The following is a 21,156-nucleotide window of genomic DNA, read 5'->3' on the forward strand; positions in this document are numbered from 1 at the left end:
TTTCATAGTAATCGTCTAGTTAATAGACATAGCTTTCATTTTATTATGATACAGTAAACAAACATTTTACTGTTGATCGCCAACATCGATGAAGTGCTAATGTTTTGGGCAGTATTCTGAGCGAGTACTTGATCGAGATTCGTGACCCATATTTTTTGACGAAAATCTGAATGGAGCAACTTTTTTAAATTTCTTAAAACAAGTTTTTTGGATCCATCTTAAAACCTTCCACTTAGCGTGCGAGCAAACATGTGGCTCCAATTGGACGACGGAGTTCCTGCCTACTTTTGACATGATGTTAAGAACAACCTCAACATAAAATTTAGAAATAAATGGGTAGATATATTCGGTCCATATATTTGGCCACCTAGGTCACCAGAATTGACCAAGATGAATTTTTTTAAATGGGGTTATATTAAAAATATTGTAAATGCTACACTTCCTACCCTACTACTTCAGATGATATTTTTATGAAATTAAGAATTTCAAACGCTTTTGAAGAACGCTACATATTTTTAGTTACAACTACACTCTCTACTCTATTATCTATAACAAAACTTTGCGAAGATGATGAGTTTAAAAATTGAGAGTTACTATAAATATTTTTAAAATCGATCTACCGTTTAAGAACATTGTAAATAACGCAAAGACTATGACTCCTAGTTATAGAACATCTATATACCATTCGAAAGAGGAACCTGTGTTTAGTATAATCAGTGATTAATATACATGGTGTTCTAATAAAATAACCATCATATTATGCTACATTGAATAATCCAATAATGAAACTGTAAATTTTGAACACCCTGTAAATAAATGTGTAATAATCAATCATGGAATGCAGTAATTATAAGATAATTACCAGAACGTATTGTCATAAAATGACAATGTCATACAATGACATTAATTAACTACATCTTTTGTTTTAAAATCGATTTACAGATTAAGAATCTAAATAATTGTAAATTACGCAAAAACTATGTGACCTAGGTGTAGGACATCCATACACCATTCGAAAGAGGTAAATTTGTTAAGTATAATTATTTATTAATATACATGGTGTTCCATTTAAAATAAGCATCATATTACACATTGAATACTTCAATAATGAAACTGTAAGTTTTGAACACCCTGTAGGCAAATGTGTAATAATTAATCATGGAATACACTCAACCAATATCCAACAATTTAGATGTAAAAGTAATATTTTTATAATTTCTTAAATAACTTGAGAATAAGCCTTCTTTTAAAACTTTACATTTTAAGAAAAGTCAATATAACTCAGAACACTCTGTACATAGGTATAGGGAAGCCTTATGAAACTATATCTTATTTTTTGCGGACAATTAAAAAATGCAATAAAATACAGGATATTCCATAAGAAAAAATATAACTTTGATACGCCTCCATTTATTGGGACACCCTGTATATTTCAAAATAATTTTAAAATGTAGCTTTTATCAACTTGCAATCTATTAATTTAAAAATTTTTTCAAATCTTTTACCATTTCGCTGTAATCTTCCGTCCCATTAGTGGTGACTCACCCTGTGTAGAAGTTTATATATTATTATTATTAGAAGTTTATTCTATCATAAATGAGTGATAAAAAATGTTAAGAATGTATAACGTGAATGTAGTATTTTATAACGTGTTTGTGCATAAAATGTTACATCGAATAATACATTATGCGGTACACACTTTTAAAATATAATCAACCACTATTTTTAGAACTGGTGCTGATATCAAAAACGGAAAACCACATTTCGCTTCGTTTCGTCATCATTGTACAGAGAACAAAACTAGAATTTTTGCATTTAATAATTCCAGCTATACCGGCTTAAATAAACATAATATTGATAATCAAGGCTGATAACGATAAGAAAAACTCAGTGCCGGTACTTCGTACATAAAATATTTTATTTTTAGGTAAAGAGAAATAAATAAAAAAGAAAAAAGAAAGACTTATAATCAATTTATTCTTCCACGGACGAATGTGTCGCATACTACAATTTTAAAAATATATCACACACACATGATATACATATACCCCTCACTACATCCAGAAACGCTCATTTCACCCTACACTCAAAACAAAAACAAAACATACTATACCACACTAAAAACCCATTAAGAAAACTTACACCTACACACATACAATGTGTACCAAAGAGAAAACTGAGCGTTCGCGTATGCTCCATCAGAGTCGCCTAAAACCACACAGGATAGGGGGAAGGTAGTTTTCTGTTGTTTCCTACCTTCATTACACAATGATACCTATTCCTAGGAGACGATCTAGCCACAGCTAACCTCCACGAGTTTTCCAAAAATAAAAATCCCAAAATCTGAAAGGGACCGTTTATTTCCTGAGCTTGTGTCTTCGTTTCAGGCTTGGTACTGAAGCTGAGGAGAAGAAACCCCAAGAAAAACCTTGTCTGGGTGGTAGAAGTGATACGACTGGCGTTTGTTCTTTGGCTGTCATATGATCCCCATTGCAAAACACATCTACTAGCCCTCTTTCCGTGAAGAGGCGAGAAATCCTAGACGCGGGTTAAATAACGTATCTTGACTTGACTTGCTGAACATTCCAGCCTCTGTAAGCATTCGTAAATCTCATCGTGTTAGCCTGATGAGCTGCTGTTAATTTATAGAATGCTACTGGCTTATAATAACGTAAATGTGCAGAAATATGAGTTCTCGAGCTTCTAACAAACGACTATCAAGAACATTTGACGTTAAAGAGCGGTTCCGTAATGCGGAAATCCTTAAAAAACGTTCATCACGTTGATATCCGCACCTTTTTCTGCCTGATCCTGGTCTTCTAGTGCTGTATTCTCTAGTTCAGGGGTTCCCAACCTTCGAGCAACTTCGTACCACCTGATACATTTTGAAGATTTTGGCGTACCAACAAACACAGGTTGGTGGGGGGGGGGGGCGAGGGGCGGTCATGGAAATGAAGGAAGCCACCCAATTTTTTAGAAACATATTTGCTATCAAAATTATGTCCATTGGCTTGTTTTATTTTATCCTTTTCTTTTTACAAGTGTCTTCTGTGAAATTGATGAATGTTTTCTGTAAATCCTGTAATTCTAACTTATTTGGTGAGCTTCCTGCAAAACAATTTCTGATCTAGTGAAGTTTGGAATAATCTTCAGAGAAATATTTATTAAAACTTTCTTGAAGTGATTCCAAGTGATAAATTAAATTAGCAACCACATCTCTTAGTCGAGATATTTCGTTTTCGTCAAAAAATGATGACATAGTCGGAAACGTACAGACATCCTTCCCTTGTGTTTTTGGAAACATAAAGGAACTAACTTTTTCTTGAAGGAGTTTATTTCCTCATTGGCTGTGAAGGGTATTTGCTCTCTGAAGACCCATGTTCAGCGTGTTGAGTCTGTCATTATATTTTTCAGCTAAAAGCATTAAAACTTCTGACCTCAGTTTGAAGAAACGGCTGAAGAGTGGCCCTTTCGCAGTTAAAGGCCCATTAGTAATCGCTTGGTTCACCCATGCGACGCGTACCACCTGAAACCTTTCCGCGTACCACCAGTGGTACGCGTACCACCGGTTGGGAATCCCTGCTCTAGTCTGACAATACGTGGTAGGAGCATCATGGACGATACTTTTAGCAATACATATTCAAATGATTTGCAATATACAGGGTGTTTCATTGGGAAAGTAGCATACGTTAACTGTAGAAAGAGGACATTTAGGCAGTCTCAAAAATACCGTACTTAATGGGTCTTACTCCATTAATAACAAAGATACTGGGTGTTTTATCTATTTTACCATTTTCTTATTTGGTTCATAACTATTTAACCACACTGTATATTTATTTTATATTTGGCAGGAAAATAACCTTTAAGGTGTACAATAAATTAATTTACATTCAATTGTAAAAAATCCAGGTCCGGATTAAAAAATATTGAAAAAATGTTCCGACCCAAAAACAACACACTGTATATTAAATTTTTTTAAAATGGATTTTTCAGTTGAAAAGAGGATGAAAAACTAAATTTAGTGGTATACTTTGAATTTTCGGCAAAATGATTTTTCTGGTCAAATTTTTATTTGAATTCTGAAATTATGTGAATTGCGAGAGCTATAAGTAGAAAAAAATTGAAATACAGCTTACAACTTGTCAACCACATTGTATATTGATTTTATATTTAACACGCGAATATTCTTTTAGGTGTCCAATCAATTAATTTATTTACAATTATAAAAATACAGGTCCGGATTAAAAAATATTGTATAAATGTTCCGACCCAAAAAACACCCTGTATATTAATTTTTTTTAAAATGGACTTTGCATTTGAAAAGAGGATGAAAAACTAAATTTAGTGGTATACTTTGAATTTTCGGCAAAATTATTTTTCTGGTAAAATTTTAAATTTGAATTCTGAAATTACATAGGTATGTCAATTTGCGAGGGTTCTACGTAGAAAAAATTAAAATGCGACTTAAATTTTAATTAATACCAATATTTAATCTAAATTGGTAAAATGTTAACATTTCAGTGTTTTTTTATTATGTGTGACAAATAGTTTATGGCGAATATTCATCTTTAAATAATGAATAAAGGGCCAATAAAGAATACATCACTTTAATCAACAACGTACCTATCTAAAAATAAAAAAATATGAAAAAAAATTTTTAAGAAACGCTTTTCTTTAGTTACGAGTGACTAAATTAAAAATATTATAAAAAAAATAAACTAAAAAGCAAAAAATAAAAAAAAGTGAAAAAATCTAACACATTCGTCAAAGAAAAGCGTGGCGCGTCTTCATCGAATAAACGGTTTTCGCCCCACGCTTTTCTTTAACGAATGTGTTAGATTTTTTCAATTTTTTTTATTTTTTGCTTTTTAGTTTATTTTTTTTATAATATTTTTAATTTAGTCACTCGTAACTAAAGAAAAGCGTTTCTTAAAAATTTTTTTTTCGTATTTTTTTATTTTTTACTTTTTATTAGCCTTACACTTTTTCAAACATTAAAATATATTGTCATGAAAAGTAGTCGGAATCGGCAAAAAATTTGAAACTTTATTGTTTATTTATGAAGCATATGGTAAACAATTAACGTAAAAAGTGAAATTATGTATAGTTCATATCATTAGCTACAATTCGTAAAAGTTTCAAGTTTTTACATTGTAAAAAACAAGAGAATTTAAGCATTTTCCATTAAAACCGTTTTTTTTATTTAAACAATTAATAAACATAAATAAAAAAATTTTTTATTGATTATTCGTGTATTGTTCCCGCGAATGCATATGTCTGCAAATTTTCATTCATTTGCATTGGAGAAAAGGCACTCAAATTAACGGCTAAAAATTTGACGCAAACTGTTGAACTAAATAAAAGCGTTTAATTATAACAAAAGAGCGAAAATTTGCAGCATAATAACTATTCAAAACTAAAGTACTTAGTCAAAATTACCACCATTAAAAATTATTGTTATGTGTGCAAATGTTAATATTTTACCAATTTAGATTAAATAATGGTATTAATTAAAATTAAGTCATATTTTAATTTATTTTACTTGGACCTTCGCAATTCACATAATTTCAGAATTCAAATTTAAAATTTTATCAGAAAAATCATTTTGCCGAAAATTCAAAGTATTCCACTAAATTTAGTTTTTCATCCTCTTTTCAAATGCAAAATCCATTTTAAAAAAATTTAATATTTTTTAGGTCGGAACATGTATACAATATTTTTTAATCCGGACCTGTATTTTTATAATTGTAAATAAATTAATTGATTGGACACCTAAAAGAATATTCGCGTGTTAAATATAAAATCAATATACAGTGCGATTGACAAGTTGTAAGCTGTATTTCAATTTTTTTCTACTTAGAAAAAATTTCAATTCACATAATTTCAGAATTCAAATTAAAAATTTCACCAGAAAAATCATATTGCCGAAAATTCAAAGTATACCACTAAATTTAGTTTTTCATCCTCTTTTCAAATGAAAAATCCATTTTAAAACAAATTAATTTACAGGGTGTTGTTTTGGGTCGGAATATTTTTCCAGTATTTTTTAATCCGGACCTGCATTTTTTACAATTGTAAATAAATTAATATATTGTACACCTTAAATGATATTTGCGTGACAAATATAAAATAAATATACAGCGTGGTTAAAAAGTTATGAACCAATTAAGAAAATGGCAAAATCGATAAAACACCCAGTATCTTTGTTATTAATGGAGTAAGACCCATTAAGTATGGTATTTTTGAGACCGCCTAAGTGTCCTCTTTCTACAGTTAACGTATGTTACTTTCCCAATGAAACACCCTGTATAACGTACACTGAGATCATCTTCATGAAATGCCACAACGTTTGCAATATTTTCGGGAGTCATATCAATACGATTTGAAAACAATAATGAAAAGTGTTCTGAATTTATCAGAATAAACCTGAAACTTATCGTAAATGCAAAAAATCTGTTGCTTGTATAAAACAAGTAAAGTTTTTGCCAAAATTTGACAAAAATACTTTATGAAAAATGTCAAAATTTTGTTTCTATGGTGCCACGATCATTTAAAAACATTAAAAGCACAAAATTAAAAAAATTTACAAAATGGCAAGTGTTCCGATTTATTATTTTTATTCAATACTATTTGTGTAGTACAGTATTTAAACACGTTTTGAAAACTTTCCATTTTCCTTTTTTTGTATTATTTATTATTTGCCGCACGCCGCTGCCTTAATTAACCTACCATTGTAAAGCATTCCTTATCTCTCAGCGGAGCGAACCAACTAGGTGAAGATATCGAAAAACAATCGACGAAAACTCCGCGGAATAAACACAAATAAAAAGTCGAGAATCTTTTTATAAAGTGATTGATTTTTCCAAGGTACTTTGACTATTTGTCAATCTATTGGACGTCACTAGGTAACTGTAGACCATCCCCGTGGAGGTCTAGGAGTTGCCCGTCTAACCCCACGTAAGCGCTTATCAGTTTCAGTTCAGTGTCTGTGATATCAATCCGCGGGTCGTTTCTGCCAAATTGAATTCATTTTATACGGGGTGTTTAGTTTTTGGGCAGCCGTTTTGTGAAAATAATTTGATAGTTTGAATTTGGTAGTGATTGGTTTGATCGGCTCTTTATGAGTAACATGGTTTTCCACATTTTTTAAGGTATGTTGATATAATAATTTATAAATTTATCTTGCCACATTAGTCCAGAGAAATAAGATTTTGCTCGTAACACATCCCCCTCCAGGCCGAAACCAAACTTTTTGAGTAGTATGGACATCTATAATAATAACTTACATGTTTCCTGCAGCTGATTTTGATGATATACATTATAAACAAATCTGGACCTCGGAGGTAAACTACACTATGTCATTTCGAGCAACTGTGTTTAGCGTGTGTTTGCAACAAAGTTTAGAGCACTTAGGATGTTAATAAAAATCTGATATACCCCATAATTATTTGAAAGACAATATGACTATATTTTAATGATAATATATAACCAATTTATATAATCCAACTAATAAAACAAGTGAATTAAAAAAACTTGTTCAAAAAAACACCATGTCGACATAGTGTAGTTTACCTCCGAGGTCCAGAAATGAAGATCAAAAAACGGCAAATTTTCGCTTTTTTCGTCTATAACCAAAAAGTTAAGCATTTTAAACAAATTTGAGAGTAAAAAACTCATAAATCGTATAAAAAACTTCAATTTGGCGTTCGCTGAATATGTCGATCCTTATTGGTTGCTTAGAAAATTACAAAATAAGTCATAAATTTTGAGTTTTTATTAATATTCATAACTTATGTAAAAATTAACTTAGAACATTCTTATTACACGGAATGCTGAGACTTCTGGTGCTTAAATCATACCCTAAATTTCAAAGCAATTGTTAAAATAATTTAAAAGTTATTCAATTTGTTTATCCCAAAATAATTTTTTTTTGCAACACTATAAATCAATATGGGTTCCGCAATGGAATGGGCACCAGAGAGGCATTATTCTCCTTCAACGTGCTGACACAGAGATGTTTGGATGTTAACCGTTCTCTTTACGTCTGTTTTATAGACTACAATAAAGCGTTTGATAAAATAAAACATGACCGACTCATGGAAATTCTAAAAACTAAAAACCTAGATGAAAGAGATTTAAGACTAATAACACATCTCTATTACAATCAGCGAGCAATAGTAAGAATTGAAACAGAAACATCTGAAGAAATGGAAATAAAAAGAGGAGTCAGGCAAGGCTGCATACTATCACCTCTATTATTTAACGCTTATTCTGAAGAGGTAATGCGAGAAACTCTGGAAGATGAAACAGTCGGCATAAGAGTAAATGGAGTCTTAGTTAACAACATCAGATATGCAGATGATACAGTAATAATAGCCGATAATTTACAAGACCTGCAAATACTCATGAGTAAAATAGTAAGGTGTAGTAGGGAGTACGGACTCTCTCTCAATATCAAAAAGACAAAGTTTATGAAAATTAGTAAAAACAACCATAATACTAACGAAATCTTGATAGTAGAGGGCCAGCAGATCGAAAGAGTAAAAAAGTACACTTACCTAGGGACACTTCGAAAATAATGACTACACTGCAGAAATCAAAGTCAGAATCGAGAAAGCACGTTCTAATTTTATGAAAATGAAAAAGGTCCTATGTAGTAAAGATTTAACATTAGCTCTTAAAGTACGCCTAACAAAATGCTACGTATATAGTGTACTATACTATGGACTGGAATCATGGACGTTAAATGTAGAGACAATGAGACGACTTAACGCCTTTGAAATGTGGACGTATAGAAGAATTATGAGGGTTTCCTGGGTAGATAGAGTTACGAACAATGAAGTACTGAGAAGAATAGGTAAAGAGAAGGAAGTTGAACTGACAATTAAAGAAAGAAAACTACAGTACCTCGGACATGTGATGAGGGGCGAGAAGTATGGCATCCTGCGACTCATAATGCAGGGAAAGATAGATGGCAGAAGAAGCATCGGCAGAAGACGAATTTCATGGCTGAAGAACCTGAGAGAATGGTTTGGATGCAGCTCAAAACAACTATTTAGAGCTACTGCCTCAAAAATTAAAATAGCTATGATGATTGCCAACCTCCGTAGCGGAGATGGCACCTGAAGAAGAAGAAGATAAATCAGAAAATTATGAAGTTACAGTAATACTTCGGACAGTTTATGAAAGAAGAACATTTATACTATTAACTTAATTAAAAAAAATGACAAAAATTAATTTTACACAGTGTAAAATTATTTTGCAAAAACATGTAGATTTTTTGCTTACTTATAAACAATTAAAATAACTTTTTAACCGTTACCCGTAGAAAAATTACTTTTTCATATTTAGAAAGACTGAATTTTTATACACATTTAGAAAGAAACACAATGGACAATTAGGGACGAAGTTAGCCCCCCCTTTTTTTTTTAATTCACATGTTCTTGCATATTTAGAATTATTTTTTGTCATTTTTTTTTTATTAAATTAATAGTGTAAATCTTCTTCTTTCATAAACTATCCAAAGTATTACTGTAACATAATTTTCTGACTTGTTGCAAAAAAATGAATTTGGGATAAACAAATTAAATAACTTTTAAACTATTTTACCAATTGCTTTGAAATTTAGAGTATGATTTAAGCACCAGAAGTCTCAGCATTCCGTGTAATAAGAAGGTTCTAAGTTAATTTTTACATAAGTTATGAATATTTATAAAAACTCAAAATTTATGATTTATTTTGCAATTTTTCTAAGTAACTAATAAGGAAAGACATATTCAACGAACGCCATATTGAAGTTTTTTATACGATTTATGAGTTTCTTACTCTCAAATTTGTTTAAAATGTTTAACTTTTTGGTAACAGACGAGAAAAGCGAAAATTTACCGTTTGTTGATCTTCATTTGTTTACAACTATGTATATCATCAAAATCGGCTGCAGGAAACGTATAGGTTATTATTATAGATGTCCATACTACTCAAAAAATTTGGTTTCGGCCTGGAGAGGGTTTTGTAACCAACAGGATATTTTTTTTCCTTATTTCTCTGAACTTCATATTAATAATAAATCGTGATATTGTTCTGAAGATATTTTTTGTGGCATATTATGCAATTCACTATTTTATTTGGGAATGAGCCACAATTTGAGTTTCAAATTTAATTTATTTGACGTTTCGATTTCCGCTTCGGAAATCGTTATCAAAATACAAAACAACAAAAAATTAAACAAATTTGATTAAAAAATTAAACAAATTTGGTAAACAAATTATTCTGATTATTTCATTCATAGGAGATTCTGACCAATAGAAAGCTAGAGAAATCTGAATTAAATCGATAATTTTTGATAATCTCCCGTTGTTAAGTATATTACGTCAGATGCCCTTCGTTGCTACGAAAAAATACATTCAGTGACATTAATGACAATTAATGTTTTAAAAATTATAAAAGTGATGACTTTCAATCGTGAAATATTTATAAAAACTGTGTGTTTAATGGTACTTACATAAATAAATTACAATAAAATTTTTGTTTTGAACAGTTTTATTCATGAAATAATCGCAACAAATTGCACTCGACCTCTGAAATTAATATAGAATTTTTGCTCTCGTGACACTTTGACATAATTTCACTCCCCTTCGTCTCGTGAAATTAAAACTGTCAAAGTGTCACTCGGGGAAAATTCAATAATTTCAGAGCTCTTGTGCAATTACTACTGATAATTTAATTTTATCTGACTCATTTATGTTACACCAACAGATATCTAAATTACAAATAAAATCACAACATCAATGTAGTTTGTGCATTGTTGTATGTCTCCCTTGTTTTTGTAGACAGGTACTAATATACTGCTTCTCCATTCATCTGACATTTGTCCAACTTCCATAATTCTATCAAATAGACCTGCTAGCCAACTTATTCCTGTCTCTCCCAATGCTCTCCATACTTCCCCAGGAATATCATCTGGCCCGACTGCTTTTCCTTTCTTTATTTTTTGAAGCGCTTGAGCCACTTCCTCGTTTGTTATTCTGGTGACCATTGCTGTTACTGTCTCCGTTAACTCCACAGGCTGTCTGTCAAATTCTTCATTTAATAAACTGTCAAAATACTTTCTCCATCTCTTTTTGACATCCTTTTCGTGAATTAGTATTTTATTATTTTCATCTCGGATACATCTAATCTGATTAAAATCTCTTGCTTTCTTTGCTCTATGTTTGGCTATTTTATATATCTTTGCTTCGCCTTCCCTGGTATCAAGTTGATCGTATAGGTTTGAATACGCTTCTGCTTTAGTTTTTGCTACTGCTACTTTCGCTTCCTTTTTGGCGACCATATAGATTTGAAGATCTATGTCCGATCTGGTTTCTTGCCACTTTTTATATAATTTTCTCTTCTCTTTTATTTTTGCTTGTACTTCATTTGACCACCACCAAGTCTCTTTATCCTCAAACTTCTTTCCTGACGTTTTCCCAAGTATTTCAATAACCGTCCCTCTAATAATATTGGCCATTTTTCTCCAAATTGTGTTAGGGCTTCTTTTCATGTTCCAACATATTTTTTCTATTATTCTTTCCCTGAATAGACCTTCCTTCTCATCTTTTAGCATCCACCACTGGATTTTTTGTGATCCTCTCCGATATTTTTGTTTAGTTTCGCTTTTTACTTCGATGTCCAGAACAAGCAGCTTATGTTGTTATCTTACTGTCTCACTAACTATTACCTTGCAGTTCTTGCATTCACGTATGTCTTCTTTCCTTATCATGAAGTAGTCTATTTGGGATTGATGTTGTCCACTTTTGTAGGTAATAAGTTGAGTTTCTCTCTTTTTAAAGAATGTGTTAACAATCGCCATATCCAATGCTGTTGCTAATTCTAGCATATCATCTCCAGCTTTATTTCTAGTTCCAAAGCCTAATCCCCCATGTATTGCTTCATATCCTGTCTTGGCTTGGCCCACATGTGCATTGAAATCACCTCCTATTATAACTTTCTCCTCTGATGGAATATCACTCAGTACGTCTCCTGATTGGTCATAGAAAGCTCTTCTTTCATTCTCACCCAGACCTGTTTGAGGAGCATACACACACACAACATTCAATACCTCTTTATCAATTACAAATTTCACTGACATCATTCTATCACTCGTTCTTACAACTTCTACTACGTTATTTTTCATTTCACTATCAGCAATTATACCAATTCCATTTCTAGTATTACTACTCCCTACATACCACAATTTATATCCATCACCTAGTTCTTTCGCCCTTTGTCCTTTCCACCTAGTTTCTTGAATACAAGCAATTTGAACTCTTCTTCGTTTGAGCGCATCCACTAACTCCAGACTCTTACCTGTAAGACTACCAAGATTCCAAGTAATTCTAAGATTCCTAATTTTAAAATATTAAAATGATATTAAAAAACATAATAAGGTAACATGGTCTTAAAACCCATCACTAAACTTCATTCCCAATTGAGCTTTCACCGGTATCAGTAGTTTAGACATTTATTATTTTGGTTGGTCTTTACTATGCTATGGCTGTTAATTCAAGTTTTAAATATACCTACTCTGTTACATTGTTCCAAGATTTAAAGTACGGTTTAATAAATAGCAATAGGCTAATGGGTAACTGCGAGACTTGCAAGACCAAGACCAGGTGTATTGGCGCAAGACCAAGACTGTCTAAGTCTCGTCCTGTTATTGCATTTGGGCAACACTACACCATTATGATTAATAGGATTTTTAGACTAAGAGCCGCTATAGGTGAAATTTCTTAATCATTTTAGGCACGACGGGACCCTATAACTTAAATAGTAGAACCTAAAAGAAAACGTTTGAGCACTGTGCCGTCACTTTTCAGTGGCACATGCGTCTACAGTGGCGCATCAAACTTTCCACTTATGGACGGGATACATAAATTAAAAAATGCCCTCCCTCATTACCAGAATTTAATTTTTTTCATTTTTTTAAGTTTTATGTGATTAAGACATAACATTCATCTTAATTTTAACCCACCACCCCCTTATCACTGCCCCTACCATCAAAAACTTTATTTTTCGATTTTATTTTTTTTTTGATGGGATGCAATCAATTTTAAAATTTCAAAAAATTCACAAGCATAGTTAAGGCTTTTATAAAACATGTCTATTTTTTATAGACCTGTAGGTTGAGTTTACATAACCTCAAAAAAATTTTAAAATTTTTCTTTTGGAAAAAAGTATATAACTTTTTTTGGGGATAGCTGCAGATCTAATTTTTTCTTAGTCTTGTGTATTTTATCAAACACTATATTTTTAATTTTTTTCAGATTTTTCTGTAACGCTGGTCACCTTCAAAAATCCAAAAAACTGTTTTTTAAGGGGGTTTTGGGGGGTTTGAACGTGTTTTTCTGATTTTTAAATATTCTAAAGGACTCAGTTACTTCAAGTTACGTATAACCTATAAAAACAAAATTAATTTGATATATTATGAAATCTATAAAATAAGGAAAATCCTCCACAACCCCCCAAAAAACAGTTTTTCGGATTTTTGAAGGTGGGGAGCCTTACGGAAAAATCTGAAAAAAATTAAAATTATAGTGTTTGATAAAACACACCAGATTAAGAAAAAATTAGACCTGCAGCTATTCCTTACAAAAAGTTATACGATTTTTTGAAAAAAAAAATTTCTTTTAATTTTTTGAGGTTATGTACACTCTACCTATGGGTCTATAAAAAATAGGCATGTTTTACAAAAGCCTCAGCTATGTGTGTGAATTTTTTGAAATTTTAAAATTGATTGCATCCCACCAAAAAAAAAATAAAAACGAAAAATGAAGTTTTTGATGGAGGGGGCAGGGGGAAGGGGGTGGTGGGTTAAAATTACGCTGAATACTATGTGTTAATCACATAGAACTTAAAAAAATAAAAAAAAAATATTTCTGTTAGTAAGGGAGGGTAACTTTTAATTTATTTATCCCGTCCATAAGTGGAAAGTTTGATGCGCCACTGTCGACGCATGTGCCACTGAAAAGTGACGGCACAGTGCTCAAACGTTTTCTTTTAGGTTCTACTATTTAAGTTATAGGGTCCCATTGTGCCTAAAATGATTAAGAAATTTCACCTATAACGGCACTTAGTCTATTTTCTTTCAAAAGTTTCCAATAGATTGTTATACACACACCGGCAAAATTAGCCGAACACTTTAAAAATGGGACATGTTTGATGACTCGAGTGTCCTAAACCAGTGGTCCGATTTAAGTGATTCTTTTAGTATGTTATAGCCTTATTATTTAAGAATATCGCTGTGATACTATTGTTGCTAGACAGGTAAATATCATTTTATACCGGGTGTAACAATCATACTGTGTTTTTTTCTTAAAGTTTGGAACACCGTGTGGAATATTCTAACATATGTAAAATATTAAAATTAAAACTCAATTGTAGAGATAGGCTTTTTTAACATCTAACTTTTCGATTTATTTAATTATGTGGGATAATAAAAAAGTTATGTGCGTTAACAACTATCCACGTTTTTCATCAATAAATCCTCATAATAGGGGAGGAAAGTATGCTAAATTTGCAAATACTCGAGCGTTATGGGGACCTATTGGATTGTGAAGAGTACGTGCTAAAACCAGAATAAGGTTAAGTTAAGTTTTTCATATAGTGGGGGACTTTTCATTTTTTAATTTAATTTTCCATTTGAAACAATCGTTTTTTTCCGATTATAGCGCTATCTATCCATACTTCGAAAAAATGTGTCGAATAAAATTTGCTTATTTTTACGTAAAGAATCCAAATATGCAGTAAAAGTTGGTGACTCCTATTTAAGATTTTAAATTAAATCCCTCACCCCTACCTCCGTGGGGGCTCGTGTTTGGTGTCATTCGATAGATTTTTCAAAAATATTGAATACGTATATTTTGCAGTTTTTCGATCTGATGTTTATTCTTCGTCGATGTTGTATATAAAATTTGTAAAAAAAAACATGCAAAAATAAATACTGAATATTACAATGCATGTGCGCTTAGCGTTTGACATTAAAACCCCCCTCAAAGCTAGTTCAGCTGAAATCCACGGGAGGTCGTCATTGTGACATCGCTTACATCGGTTATTAATTTATTTGTTTAATACATATATTGAATTACTTTAGGCTTGTTTATTAAACTAAGCAGATAATGATGGTAGGGGAGCCAAAGCAGGGAATTTTGCAGTTACTCGATTATCACATTGGGATTGGTAGTAAGATTATCACATGGGGAGAAACCTTGTACCCTGTAAATGTACCTATACCATATATTGATTCTTAACACCGGAGAGTTCATTAAGGGGGGACCTAAAAAAAATCTATTCTTAGAAAAACTCGAAATCGTCAGATTAAGATAAGGTAAGTTAAGTACATGCAAAATAGTGTAAATTTCAAAAATCTGACGATTTGAGCGGGGCGTAAGAAAATGGGTGAGTCACAAAGTTTCACAAAAAAAAGCGAATATTTCGCGAAATAAACGTCAGATCGAAAAACTAATAAATAGGTGGGGGTTTCAATGCTTTTCAAAAATCTATCGAATAATACTAAACACGTCACCCCACGGAGAGGGGTGGGGGTTAAATTAAAAATTTTAAATACGATATTTCGCGAAATGAACATCAGATCGTAAACTGGAGAATACACGTATTCAATATTTTTCAAAAATCCATCGAATGGCACCAAACACGTAGGGTGGGGGGTTACTTTAAAATCGTAAATAAGGAGCCCCCAATTTTTATTGCAGATTTGGATTCTTGACGAAAAGATAAGCAACTTTTATTCGCAACATTTTTCTAATTATGGAAAAAGCGATTGGTGGAAATGGAAAATTAAATTTAAAAATGGAGAGTCCCACACTTTATGGAAAACTTAACTTAATTTTTTTGGTTTTAGCAGCCACTCTTCACAATCCAATAGGTCCCCATAACGCTCGAGTAACTGCAAATTTAGCATACTTTCCTCCCCTACTATGAGGATTTGTTGATGAAAGACAAGGCTAATTGTTAAAGTCAATAACCTTTTTATTTTCCAACATAAGCAAATAAATCAAAAAAGAAAATGTTAAGAAAGGCTAAGGCTATAATTGAGTTTAAATCTCAATATTTTATATATGCTAGAATATTCCACAGGGTGTTCCAAACTTTAAGAAAAAAACACAGTATGATTGTTACACCCGGTATAAAATGATATTTACCTGTCTAGCAACAATATTATTACACCGAGATTTTTAAATAATATGGCTATAACATACTAAAAGAATCACTCAAATCGGACAACGGGTTTAGGAAATTCTAGACATCAAACATGTCCCATTTTTAAGGTGTTCGGCTAATTTTGCCGGTATGTGTATTTTCGTATATAAAACTGGTCTTATAAGAGTTTTATACATTTTAGTTTTTGTAAGATATATCCAAAATAGAATTGTGCTTTTTAATTTTGAATCATATTTTCGAAATGATGGTATCAAAAAAACGCTAAAATTTGATTTTGTCGGCATTTTTAATTGTTTATTTGCATTTTTCTGTTTTTTTAAGTAAGCATTTTGCGAAAAAAATCACAAGAATAACTTTCGTCTGCAAATAACCCAGATTATTAAAAAAATGTGATCTCGAAGAGAAACAAGCAATGTTTTATAATTTGTCTAAATGTTGTTTCTTTTGGTTTACCACCTTCAACAAGTTTTCACAATGTTAATTATACATATGTTACCGGCCAAACCCGATTTCAGGATAAACTAGTTTGACCTAGGTCAAACTAATTTGTCCTGAACGCGTTAAGACGTTAGAATGGCCTAGGCCAAACTGGCTTGTCCTAACTCGATAGAATAAACTAGTTTAGCCTTGGCCAAACTAGTTTATCCTGATATTAATACGGACGCTGCAGGATAAACTAGTACGGCCTAGTATAAACAGTATAGTATACCTACAAAGCCAAAATAAATAGATAAACTAAATAAACTACTACCAATATAATTGGATGTAAGATAATTATTTTTACTAAAACGATAATGATTCGTCATTTAAAACTAATTGACAATTGGTAATACAAACAACTATATTATAAAAAACTTCAATTATAAAAGTTATTATTTATTTTTCTATCGAATGTTTTGGTGACACTTATAATTGCATAGTATCATTGTCTTCTTGCACTTGCATCTGTTTGTGGAGCAGTTTTTGTTGCAGTTGCAATTGATAAGACCTTGTCCTGATCCAACTGAATTTCTCGTAGCTTAGTAACACATTCGTGGACACGACTGCATATGCAGACACTTACAAAGGAACATAGCTGTCTGCATATGAAGTCGTATCCGTGAATGTATTAAGTTAGAAAAAATTAAACCCAGAATAAAGTTTCTGAAGGACACCAAGTTTGGTGCCAACTTTGGTGCCAATCCTTCGTCATTTGTCTGAAGAATAACTCCATTGATGTTCCTGAGATCACCTTTGCCTGTTAGCATCACTGTCTTTTCTTAGATTAACACTGCAATAATTATTGTATATTATCTTCCTTAAGTTATCTTCATCCTGACTTTCAATTATGGTTGAACTACTAAACCAAGGCTTTGAAATATCGTTAATGGTTACGATAGATTCAGTTGAATCAAAACAAGGTTTTGTCAAATACACCTGCAACAAAAACTGTCCCATAAACAGATGCAAGTGCAAAAGTCAATGATATTCCGCAATTATCACCAAAGCACTCTATTAATAATTTTTCTGTATACACCGTTCTTAGGCGTCAACGCCCTTCGGTAAGCATCTATGGAGGAGTATCACCAAGCCGCAAGCCCTTATCTCTTGCCGTACCGCTCCTCCATAGGCCGATCCGACGCCATAATTTTTATAATTGAGGTATATTATTCTTTTTATAAAAAAACTGATTATTTTTTATATGATTGTTTGTGCTTCCAAGTGTCTATTCGTTTAGGCCAAATCATTATCGTTTTAATAAAAATGATTGTCTTACATCCAATTACTGAGTATTTTATTCAGTTTATGTATTTATTTTGGCTTATATCAGGTATAACAAGAATAAAAAACCGCAAAACGCCGTAAAAATGAGTGGCGCATACAATATTCCAGCTACAAAACATCTGATATGAATATTACGTGGCGCGAAAATGTATTTTCATTTTGATGCAAAACAAAATTCTAGTTTTATTTTAAAAGATGTTTCCATAATATTTGCTCAATTTGAAGTAAAACGCGCCATAAAAGAGTAACTTTGATACAGTTCGAATTTTGAAACTCTTTTGTGGCGCGTTTACTTCAAATTTAGCAAATATTATGGAAAAATCTTTTAAAATAAAACTAGAATTTTGTTTTGCATCAAAATGAAAATACATTTTCGCGCCACGTAATATTCATATCAGATCTTTTGTAGCTGGAATATTGTATGCGCCACTCATTTTTACGGAGTTTAGCGGTTTTTTATTCTTGTATGAGGAGTTTTTCAAAGTTATTTATAAATTAAATGTATGAAGTTAAATGCAATGTTTCTCGATTACACGTTAAGCTTTATAAATGGTCGCCTTGGTCGCATTATCTCCCAAATGATCTAGTGTCCATCGAATGTACACTAGATTTTTTTCTATTCGAAATAGATTGAAAAAAATATTGGGATGGCCGGTAAATATACTCGGATTGCCCGTCCGTTGCTAGATCAAATTTATCGTCGTAACCACTACAACTACATAAACCACTTCGGGAATAATCGTTAATTGGATTATACTTTTGTAGCTTAATAACTTCTAAACGGCTTAACCGATTTTGATCACTAAACATGAGTTTGAAACGTATTGACAAGTAGTATCTGATGCATCTAAGGTCAAGTATGATAACTAAAGCTATTACAGGAATTATTGAGCTTGAAAAACCGTTTTTCCCATAGGAAATAGATTTGATCATACTTATGAAGCCTATAATTTAAAAATTTGAATTTTCCCGGATATGATTTATACACCGTTAGATTCGTCTAGAGTCCTTCTACAAACTCTCAGTTATTGGCGCAATTCGTAGGTTGAAATTTTGAGTAATTGTCGAAAAACCAAAATTTTCAGTTTGTTTTTCAGTTTTTCGGCTATACTGAGCAGTGTGTATGTCTGATCCTGACGGCTTAAACACCATTTGAAAGCATAACTCAACACTATTGATTTGGTGTATTTGCGGTTCTCCTGTCTCTTCTTGAACCGAAGATATATACCCCCAAAAAATATGCCATTTTGTACCTACCAAGTCCTATAGCTGGGGCTTATGATTGGTCAAAATTTAAAAACTACACCGGTTCTGAATCTGCCCCGACCCCCTCTTTAAACACAGAAAAAAATTCAGATCGGTTTAACTTTTCCACACACATACATATCCACAAACATTTTCCCTTTTTTAAATAGAAATTGAGTCATATTTCTGAGCTCGGTAACTTTTGAATGGTATAACCGATTTTCAAAATTAGACATGCGTTGGAAAGGTAATGATCAGTACTATTAGAAGCCGCAAAGGTCGGATTTAAATTTTCTAAGTTTTTGGGAGTTTTGGGGACGAGAACGAAAAACAGACTCTAAATAGGAAGGGACGTAAAATCCACACCCTTTGACCAAAATGGATTGTTGACATATGAATGGGTGAGTCTTTTCCTGTAGTTTAAGATGGGAGTTGGCCCAATTTTCAATTCAGTCAGATTTAGAAAATCGAAAATTTCATGTATATATAGTGTTGCGTGTAGGGGTGTGTGTGTGTGTGTGTGTGTGTGTGTGTGTGTGTGTGTGTGTGTGTGTGTGTGTGTGTGTGTGTGTGTGTGCGCCACTGGCGAGAACTGTCGTTCTCTGGTAATGTTTATACTACGCCGTACCAGTTTATCCTGCACTGTCCCTATTAATATCAGGATGGCCAAACTAGTTTGTCCTAAAATCGGGTTTGGCTGGTAACACCAGTTTTCGTTTTTCTAAAGAAAACCGTTCTGGCTGGAGGTATTTAAAAAAAAACTAATTACAAGACGCCATCTTCAAAGAGCTCTAGCTTCCTTAGGAAGCATTTTCGGACTAGGTGATTTGGGTTAAACCCTAATATTTTGAGCCCAGGGACCTGCGACTAAAATATTTCCAATTAATAATGAAACACCCTGTATGCTTTATCTAAACCTATATCAAATATAAAAGTTGTAAAAGTATTATTAAACCTTCTGCTCTTAGTCATTTATATATTAATAAAATTTAGGCATATGGGTCAATATAAAGGGCCTAGCCGGGTAAGATGGTGAAAAGTGCCCCCAGCTCGATTTAAATTCCATATAGGCCACTTTTTAGCACATATAGAGGAACTCACTTTCTGAAATTTTTAGCCCCCTAGGTGGTCACGTGACCCCCCTAGAGCCTAATTAGGCATTTTATGTTCTTATTTTTTATCTCAGCCGCATCAAGAGCTAGCCAAAAACTTTATTTAAAAAAGTTGTAAGTTTTAAAAAGATCTATATGAAATTTTTTTTTTTATTTTTTTGGCGGGAAATTCGAATTTTTAGAACAATTTTAAACTTTTAAATACCTCTGAAAAAAAACTAAGACACTCGTTTTTACGAAAATTAATTATAATGTGTATTTTTGAACAATCTTTCACCCTTAATTTTTTCAGATTTTTAAAATTGGTGAAACGTACCTTTAAAAATAAAAAACCGCATTTTTTCGGTTTTTTTTTTCGTTTTTTGATACAATGTTATACATATTTTTCAAAAAATTTAACACCGTCACTAGAATAGGTAAAAAACTGAAAAATAATTGGGGTTTGCTTAATAAAAATTTTTTGTAACGATATCCATTTTCAAGATACAGGGCGTTGAAGAAAACAAAATTTTACATATTTTTTACGATTTTGCCGAAACTACTGGCAACATTGTAATAAAACTTGGCGGGTTTTAAGAGGTAGTTATTGTGCATGTTTTGACATACAATTAAGGATTTGATATTCATCATTGGCGCGCATAGGGGTAATGGTCTGAACTTTTTAAAGAATAAAGATAGTACGCCACTGACATATTTCAAATTAACAATGGTTTTTGAATTTCTCGTTCAATTTGTGACAAAAAATGTATCTTCTTATTTTTTCATCCGACGCGCCATTTTTATTCAAAAAATAAAAGATCTTAACCCTTACAAAGTATTC

General features: G+C 32.1%; 1 protein-coding gene across 2 annotated transcripts in view; it reads left to right on the top strand.

The window, feature by feature from the left end:
* The window catches only part of LOC126889419 (probable phospholipid-transporting ATPase IM), a 534,973-nt gene that overhangs the window by 176,543 nt on the left and 337,274 nt on the right, over positions 1-21,156 (top strand). The window contains exon 1 of one of the 2 annotated variants that reach the window (XM_050657713.1): positions 6,780-7,151. The exons of the other annotated variant lie outside the window; for it this stretch is intronic. The gene's annotated coding sequence lies outside the window, so the exon portion shown is untranslated. Of the gene's footprint in view, positions 1-6,779; positions 7,152-21,156 lie in introns of those variants that run through there. 2 annotated transcript variants of the gene reach the window in all.

The sequence above is a fragment of the Diabrotica virgifera genome, chromosome 8 (genome assembly GCF_917563875.1).
Source record: "Diabrotica virgifera virgifera chromosome 8, PGI_DIABVI_V3a".
NCBI classification, from domain to species: domain Eukaryota; kingdom Metazoa; phylum Arthropoda; class Insecta; order Coleoptera; family Chrysomelidae; genus Diabrotica; species Diabrotica virgifera.